Raw genomic sequence first — 9,105 nt, 5'->3', positions numbered from 1 at the left:
TACTGCAAAAAAGTATTATGTGACTAGTTAAAGAAACATATAATTAAAGTATTTCACATGCAAGCAAGAGTCTACTGAAGATTATCCAAAAACGACTGGAACAGTACATCAGCAGAGAACTGTCAGAAGGCCAGGCTGGGTTTAGAAGGGGTCGGGGTACTAGGGATAGTGTAGCTGATGTTAGATGGATCTTAGTTAAAAGCAGGGAATACCAGAGGAATGGCTATCTGTGTTTCATTGATTATGCAAAGGCATTTGACTGTGTGGATCAGAAGAAACTGTGGTTAGCTCTGAGAAGAATGGGAATCCCAGAACACTTGATTGTGCTAATGAGAAACCTATGCTTGAACCAAGAGGTAGTCATCAGAATAGAGCAGGGAAACACTGCATGGTTCAAAATTGGGAAGGGCATATGACTGGGATGTGTCCTGTCTCCATACTTTTTCAACCTGTATGCAGAACAGATTATCCAGGAGGCTGGGCTCTATGAGGAGAAATGTGGCGTCAGGATTGGTGGAAGATCTCTCAACAATCTGTGTTATGCTCAACCCTGCTTGCTGAAACTGAGGAAGACCTGAAGCACTTGCTGCCGAGGATCAAGAACTGCAGCCTTTAATATGGATTGAAGCTCAATATCAAGAAGAAAAGATTCTCACCATTGGGCCAATTGGCAGCATCAGAATGGATGGTGAAGAGATTGAGATTGTTCACAGCTTTACTTTACTTGACTCCATAGTCAACAGTCTTGGCACCAGCAGCCAGGAAATTAAAAGACATTTTATGAAGGGAAAGTCTGCTGTTAGGGACCTCTCCAAAGTACTGAAGAGCAATGGTGCCTCTCTAGAGACTAAGGTGCATCTGATACAGGCCATGGTCTTTGCAATCACTTGTTATGCATTGAAGAGTTGGACAATGTCTAGGGATGATAGAAGGAGAATTGATGTCTTTGAGCTGTGGTGCTGGAGAAGAGTATTGAATATACCATGGACTGCTAAGAAAACAAACAGATTCATCCTTGGGAGGCTTAAACCAGGCTGCTCCTTGGAGACAATGATCCTGAGGTTTCGTCTGACATACTTTGGACGTTTTGTAAGAAGGGACTGGTCCTTGGAGAGGGACATCATTCTTAGGAGGGTGAGGGACAGCACATAAGGGGAAGACCCTCTGTGAGGTGGTTTGGTTCAGGGACTGGGGTAATCGGGATGGGTGTATCAGACCCAGTGTGATTGGCACAGGACAGAGAAGAGTTTAGGGCTGTTGTACATAGGGTCGCTATGAGTCGCAAATGACTTGATGGCACATAACAACAACAACATGCTACATATTCTGGGAGCTCTGATGACTTAGTGGTAAGTAGTTATGCTCCCAAAGAGATGCAGTTTGGATCCATCCGCTTCTTTGAGGAAGAAAGATGGCAGTCTCCACCTATGTAATTTACTACCTCTGAAACTATCTGGAATGTCAACTATAAGTCAATTCCAACTCAATGGCACACAATAAAAGCAACATATTCTAAGCATTTTACATACTGAAGCTATACAATTCTCTAATAGTAAGGCAATATGGGCAGGTCCTGTCAATCAACTTAGAATCCTGGTTGTACTCTTAAAAGGTAAAAGTCAACTTTGTTCAACTGGGTTTTTATTAATTTTTAAAGTACCTATTTGACATTATCATTTTTAAATAAGCAATTTTAAGCATTCAATTGTCCCTAGGTGTGTATGCCATTCTAAAAACAACTTCGGAGAGCAACAATACCTGAAAGACGCATCTTAAATTGAATTGATGTTTCCCCCACAAAGATAGTACATTGTATAGCTATAAAGATGTTGTTATTGTTACATGCCATCAAGTTGGCTGCTACTGATAGCGACCCTATGGACAATAACTCTGAACCCTATCCTATCCTGAGCCAGTCTGTCTCTAACATATGTACACCTATTATCCCAAAGAGTGAGTTAAGCTATCTTACCCAAAGACTTCCTCTCCTCTGCTGTCCTTTCAACTTTCAAGCATGACGTCCTTCTTCAGACTGATCACTCCTGGCCACCTGCCCAAAATATGTGAGACAAAGTTTCAGAATGCTTGCCTCCAGTCAGCACCTTGGTTTCACCCTCTCTAAGACAGACCTGTTTGTTCTCTTTGTGGTCCATGGTATGTTCAATTCTCTTCTCTAGCACCTGTCATCCTTATTCTTTGTCTATCTCTCTGATGCATAGCGAGTAATTGCAAAGACCATAACCTGAATCAGGCACGCCTTAAAGATTAACTTACTTTTCCTTCAATTTTGTGGCTATAAAATTGACTTAGAGCTAATAAAACTTACACCTCAGAATAAATTTCCCTTAACTCATAAGAGATCATACAGAGTATGAGACTGTTGTTGCCTCTGGTGGCCTCGCAGGTAAGAAGTTGCACCACCAGCTCAAAAGTAGGCAGTTCAAGTCCACTAGTTGTTCTGGGGGAGAGGGTGAACTCCAATAAACAAACAAACAGAAACCCATAATTAATTTCCTCTTATGTGACTTATCACCTCTGCAAACCCCTGGAAGGTCAACTATGAGTCTAATGTGACTCGATGGTACTCAGTTGTTGTTAGAGAAATGTAGATCAAAGATTGCAGTTGATCCTAGAACAACTGATAGAGAGGGGTGGGACACTAGAGTAATTGCCCATTTATCCCTAGTCAGAAATCTGCCTTAATCACATTTTACCATGATACACAATTTGCTGGAGTGACCAATCACTCTCACAGAAATGAGCAGGGTCACAGGGAGATTTAAGCTGATACTTGCAAGACTTGAACTCACTGAAATAGTAACAGAAGAAAAAAAATGAATATACAGACACTCATTGAGTTCACACTTGTGTTGTTCAGGAATCAAATGTATTTCATTTGAGTCTTTTTTCCAATTAACTTATTGTTTCAGTTAGAATTAAAGTTTTCAGAGTAAATTGCTTTTCCATCCAATAATTCATCCGTAGTGCTGGAGAAGAGTATTGAATGAACCATGGACTGACAAGAAAACAAACAGATTCATCCTAAAGAGGGTTAAACCAGGCTACTCCTTGGAGGCAAGGATTTTGGGGCTTTGTCTTATATACTTTGGACATGTTATAGGCAGAGACAGGTCTTTAGAGAGGGACATCATGCTGGGTAGAGTAGAGGGACAGCACAGGAGGGGAAGACCCTCTATGAGGTGGATTGATTCAATGACTGGGGTAATAGGGATGGGTGTGTCAGAGGCAGTGTGATTGGCACAGGATAGAGCAGGGTTTAGGGCTGTTGTACATAGGGTTGCTATGAGTCGCAAACGACTCGATGGCACATAACAACAACAACATGATATAACATTGGTTACAGCACCCATTGTAATAGCACTCTTTCAATCTTCCTTCCTGGATTTTCTATTTTTCGTTTTCTCTTTTCTACCCTTCCTGCCGTTTAAGATTTATCCCTGGAGAAATACTTCCTTTTTGATCTTGTGGGACTTATTATTTTAAGGAAAGCAATTGTCTCTAGCATTTGGCTATAGGTTGAGGCAATTGACGAGTAACTAAGTGACATAGTCTTAGAGGTTCCCTCAATTTTCACAGAGCAATCTCAGAGGTTATCACAATACAAAGGACTGAGGAATATGTGAGAAACATATGTAACCAACTCTTCTATACTTTGAAGAAAGTACCTAAAATTAAAATGCTAGTTGTTATATGTTGTGGAATCAGAACTGACTCATAGCTGCCTATCCAGTGGATTTTCAAAGGCTATAAGTCACATGGAGGAGACTGCCCAGCTTTCTTCCATGGAAAAATCTGCTAGATGCAAACCATATGCCTTTGGGTGGAGATAATTCAGTTTATGATTCCTATCAGATCAAGCCTAGAAGCTGGCATGAAGATCTACATATTCTTTTCTCCTGCGAAGTCTGCTTTGAAGAGAACCTTGGAGAGAATCAGTCTTATTACAGGCAAATGTATCTGCTACAGGTCTCAAAACTGAAATGTCTTGAGATGAGTTCCATATTCCTGGGAGTATGATAAGCTAAAAATGCAATGTTGTGGAAGGAGTGAAAACAATAAGAATATAACTACTATAAAAACAATAATTTGTTTCAACATTTTTCCCAATATAAAACTAAAACTCAAAAAGTGTGAATAATTAACTAAGCACTGAGATTTAAATTTTTTATCTAGCAAGTTGAGGACCTTAATGAAAAGCCTTGAAAAGACAATCTGACTAAGTGGGTTTTGTTTGTGCCATGTGCATTTGACTAGCTACTCCAGCCAGAGCTCACTTCTTTCAAGTAGCTCTGCCAGACATAATAGAGAGCAGCACAATCATTGCGATTAGCATTATGTGAAGAATAAACATTCTGTGGCTGAAGTAGCTGGCTCCAAATAGCTTTCTAACCTAAGTATGACCAAGACATGCAATATATCCAGCAATTTTTTCAATTACATATGTAGCAATTTTCTTGCCCCTTCTCATCATGCCCTTTGCTGTTTCAGAACATGCATGTCTAAATAATATCGATTGCAATTTTTGTACAGTAGTTTGGAGTGCATTGTGCCTGATGTAATCCATCTCACTAAATTTTTATATGAAGTTGGAAAGGCTTGCCTAGTGCTATTTCATTCTACTCTATTTTAGAGATCAGAAAAAATCTTCCAGTAGCTACTCACAAGATGGAGTTTTAGCTGCAGTAGTGTACTGAACTATAGATTGTTTGAAATAACTTAAAATGTTATCAGTATTATATGTCATATAAACACATTCACATAAATAAATAGAAGGTACTTAAACCTCAGGTCAAGTCATTCAATTGGGAAATGTTATCAAAACCAAAAGGAATTTGTGTGTGCTCAAATTTGCTTTTGTTGTTAGTAAAGTTTGCTATCCCTATAACTTGAAGAGGTCCCTACCAATAGCTGCCTTATCTAAGGATTGTTACTAATATCAACACCTCATGGACACCCTGGAAAATCTACCTTCCTCCTAGTTCAATAGAGCATTTCTATTCAGTTGGAGTCTACTATATGCCACCCAATTACACCCACATTTGTATTCTCCTCTGCAAGGGGTCCATGCTGATCAAAGTAGCTTTAATACTCATAGTAAGTCAAATATGGAGTTTTAATTTACAGAAAGGAAAAAGTATCTGCCTTATTTTTTTAAATTAATACAATTGACTTTGATAAGAACACTGGTCTTGGAGTGAACCTATTGCTAGATTGGAAACATGCTGGGCAACATAACCAAGTGAGCAATTCTTTTACAAATTTAATGAAATAATTGATTCTCATATTTAATTAATTTTAATAGCAAACTAAAGCAAGTTGAAATTAAAAAGACAAATCTCAAATTACTGGGCATTCTCTTCTGAAGCATGCTGCATTCCAAATCTCTTGGCGGGAGGTGGAGGGGGGTTAGGGAAATTTATCATAATTTCTTCTTCAACTAAATATTGGCAGCTTGGCAGGAGTATGTTATTACTCTTAATTTCATATTTACAATGATCTCCAAATATCCACTGCTTTAATTTTTTTAAGAATATTCTAAACTTCAGAGAAATTTTTGGTCTATCTATAGTAGTTAAACCCCACTGCTGGTACCCATCCTCCCCCATTTTCTTACACACAGCTGCCAAGCCTGAACCAATTCACAACTGCCCCTCCGCTGGATTTCCAAGGCTGTAAATTACACAAAAGGAGACTGCTTATCTTTCTCATGAGCAGCTTCTGGTAGATTCAAACTGCCTGAAAGGTTCTGTCTTTGAGTTACCAGTGTGACTGCCTTCTTGTTGCCACCAAACTGCCTCAACCATTATCTAGCAAAGCTAAAATCTGTATATTAACACAGAAGGGCTAAAACCCCTAATCTGAGGTTTGTGTAATTAGTTGGGAGTCTAAAAACATAAGATGGTTCTGTTAATAAGTATTTTATTGCGTCTTATGAATACATTAAGTGTATCTAATTCTTGCTTTTGAAAAAAAATAATTAATCCAGTTAATACATAATAACCTGTTGACCTAAATTGCAGCTGATACCTAGTGGTCCAATTTACTGTCCAGAGGCAATTCTTAGACTGGCAGCGAAATATATTTTATGAGAGATTAATATTGATACTCCTCTGTTTTTCTGGTTGCCATTTGCTTGGCATTTTTTTCTCCTACCTTTTTTAGTTGTTCTTTATTCTCACTTTTCAGGTATGTCCCTTGTAGACAACATATTGATGGATTTTGTTTTTTTATCCAATCTGCTACTCTCTGTCTCTTCAGTGGTACATTTAAACTATTCACATTCAGTGTAATTATTGAGAGGCAAGGTTTTATTGCCATCATTTTGTTGAGTTCTTTTTAGTGTTGTTGATGGTTATTTTGGTCCATCCTGCTTTCTGTGGCACTTCTGTAATGAGGTCATCGCTCAATGTTTCCTGCAATGCTGGTCTTGTTTTTACAGATTCACTTAGGTTCTGCTTTTCTGGGAATATCTTCATCTCTCCAAATTTGATGGACAGTTTTGCTGGGTATTCTTGGTTGACAGCTGTGTTCTTTGGGTGTTCAATATATGTCATTCTACTGCCTTCTTGCTTACATGGTTTTGACTGAGAAATCATCACTTAATCTTATTTCATCTCCGTCATAGTCTACTCTTTGTGTCTCCCTAGCTGCTTTCATAATTCTCTCCTTATCTTTGGTTCTGGCAAATTTGACTATGATATTCCTTGGTATTTTTCTTTTGGGATTTATTCTATACAGTATTTGCTCAGCGTCTTGAATATATATTCTCTCATTCTTAATTTCAGATTTGAAATGTGTCCTGTCTCCATATTTTTTCAACCTATATGCAGAACAGATTATCCGGGAAGCTGTGCTCTATGAGGAGAAATGCGGGGCCAAAATTGGTGGAAAATCTATCAACAATCTGCATTAAGCAGATGATACAACCTTGCTTGCTGAAACTGAGGAGGACCTGAAGCACTTGCTGCAGAGGGTCAAGGACTGCAGCCTCCAATATGAATTGAGGCTCAACATCAAGAAGACATCACCACTGGACCAAGTGGCAGCATCAGGATGGATGGTGAAGAGATTGAGATTGTACACAGCTTTACTTTACTTGACTCCACAGTTAACACTCTTGGCACCGGCAACCAGGAAATGAAAAGGTGTATTGCCATGGGAAAGTCTGCTGTTAGGGACCTCTCCAAGGTACTGAAGAGCAATGGTGTCTCTCTGGAAGCTAAGGGGCATCTGATACAGGCCATAGTCTTTGCTATCACTTGTTGTGCATCAGAGAGTTGGACAATGACTAAGGAGGATAGAAGGAGAATTGATGCCTTTGAGCTGTGGTGCTGGAAAAGAGTATTGAGGGTAACATGACTGCTAGGAAAACAAATCGATTCATCCTGGAAAGGGTCAAACTGGGTGGCTCCTGGGAGGCAAGGATTCTGAGGCTCTGTCTGACATACTTCAGACATGTTGTAAGGAGGGACCAGTCCTTGGAGAAGGACATCATGCTTGGGAGGGTGAAGGGAAAGAACAGGAGGGGAAGGCCCTCTTTGAGGTGGATTGATTCAGTGACTGGAGTATTAGGGATGGGTGTGTCGGAGACAGTATGATTAGCACAAGACAGAGCAGGGTTTAGGGCTGTTGTACATAGGGTCACTATGAGTCACAAGCAACTCGACAGTACATGATATCAACAACAACATTCTTCAATATTCCTGGAAAGTTTTCTTCTGGTAATTCTTCCACAACCTTCTCAATGGCTTTACTTACTTTTCCCTGTTCTCAGATTCCAATTATCTGCATGTCATTCCTCTTGATGATGTCCCACATTATTCTTAGGCTTTCTTCTCCTTCCCCCCATTTTTGATTGTACTTTTTGCTCTAACAGATCAGTGGTGACAATTCTATCTTATATTTCATTGGTTCTGTGTTCCATCACTTCAACTCTGTTCATATGTCCCTCTAACATGTTGACAACATCTGAAACATTGCTCCTCATATTTTGGGTTTTGTTTTCTTGTTTTTCCAGAGCCTCTAATGCCTTGTTTGTTTTATCTACATTGTTTTAGATTGGTTTTTTTTAAGCTCTTCTTTGTTTTTGCTTGCAGTGTCCTGTAATTCTTCAAGTTTGCCTTTAACCTATTGAAAATCTTCAATCATTGTTCTTTTAAATTCTATGTCAAAAAGTTACATCAGAATTTCTGGCTTCAGAAAATCCATTGATACTGTGTCACTTTGGGGGAATGATATCTTGTTTTGGGTTTGTGTAGGACATGAAGTAGCCAGGTTCTTCTGTGACATTGTTGTGGTAGAGTTTTTCACACTTGAAACAATAGCAGACTTTTGGTCTGATGTCATTGCTCCAGAGGAGTATGGTGCAGCTACCTGCCTGAATTTCTCTCTGAAGTTTTGACTCAAGGGAAGACTTACTTCAGTTTCATAGAGTTTCATGATCTGTGAATTAGCAGCCTCTTCTGTCAGACACTGCTAGTAGGCCAGTCCAAGGTGCCCCAGCCTATGACAGCTCAAGTTTTGGGAGGGGTGAATGAAATAAAATAGGTTCACCTTTGATACTGATGTCCCTGACAGAGTTCAGAGGGACAGCAGCAGTTCATCATCCAGGCATTGGGGCCAGGGCATCAAGATGATGGGATCAAGTCCTTCAGATGGCAGGGCCAGGTCCTCCAGGCAGTGGGGCTGGGACTTCCAGATGGCAGGTGGAGTGTCCAGGCAAAAAGGCCAGGACACCATGTGGGAAGCCAATGCCAGGCTTCTAGATAGCAGGCAGGAGCCTCCATGTGGTGGAGAAAGATCCTCCAGGCAGCAGGTTCAGGAGTCCAGGCAGCAGGACTGGGGGCCTCCAGTCAGGGGGTGGAAGGTGCCAGGCAGTTGTGCCTCAGTCTAGTGCTCCAGGCAAGAGACCAGTCCAGGACACACTAAGAATATTTTAAAATAGGTACCTAGTTAATTGACTAGATATGTGGAGGTATACAGGGCAGCATGTGTGACACGCAGTGTGCCTCTCTGTTATGTATTCTTTGTGGTTGGTTTTTTTTTTCTATAATTATATTTTATTAATTTTCATAAACATTTACA

Source organism: Elephantulus edwardii, unplaced genomic scaffold, assembly GCF_000299155.1.
Source record: "Elephantulus edwardii isolate Elephantulus edwardi_28Jun2011 unplaced genomic scaffold, EleEdw1.0 scaffold00013, whole genome shotgun sequence".
In the NCBI taxonomy this organism is placed as follows: Eukaryota; Metazoa; Chordata; class Mammalia; order Macroscelidea; family Macroscelididae; genus Elephantulus; species Elephantulus edwardii.
The sequence above is the reverse complement of the archived record's forward strand: the minus strand, read 5'-3'. Positions refer to the sequence as shown.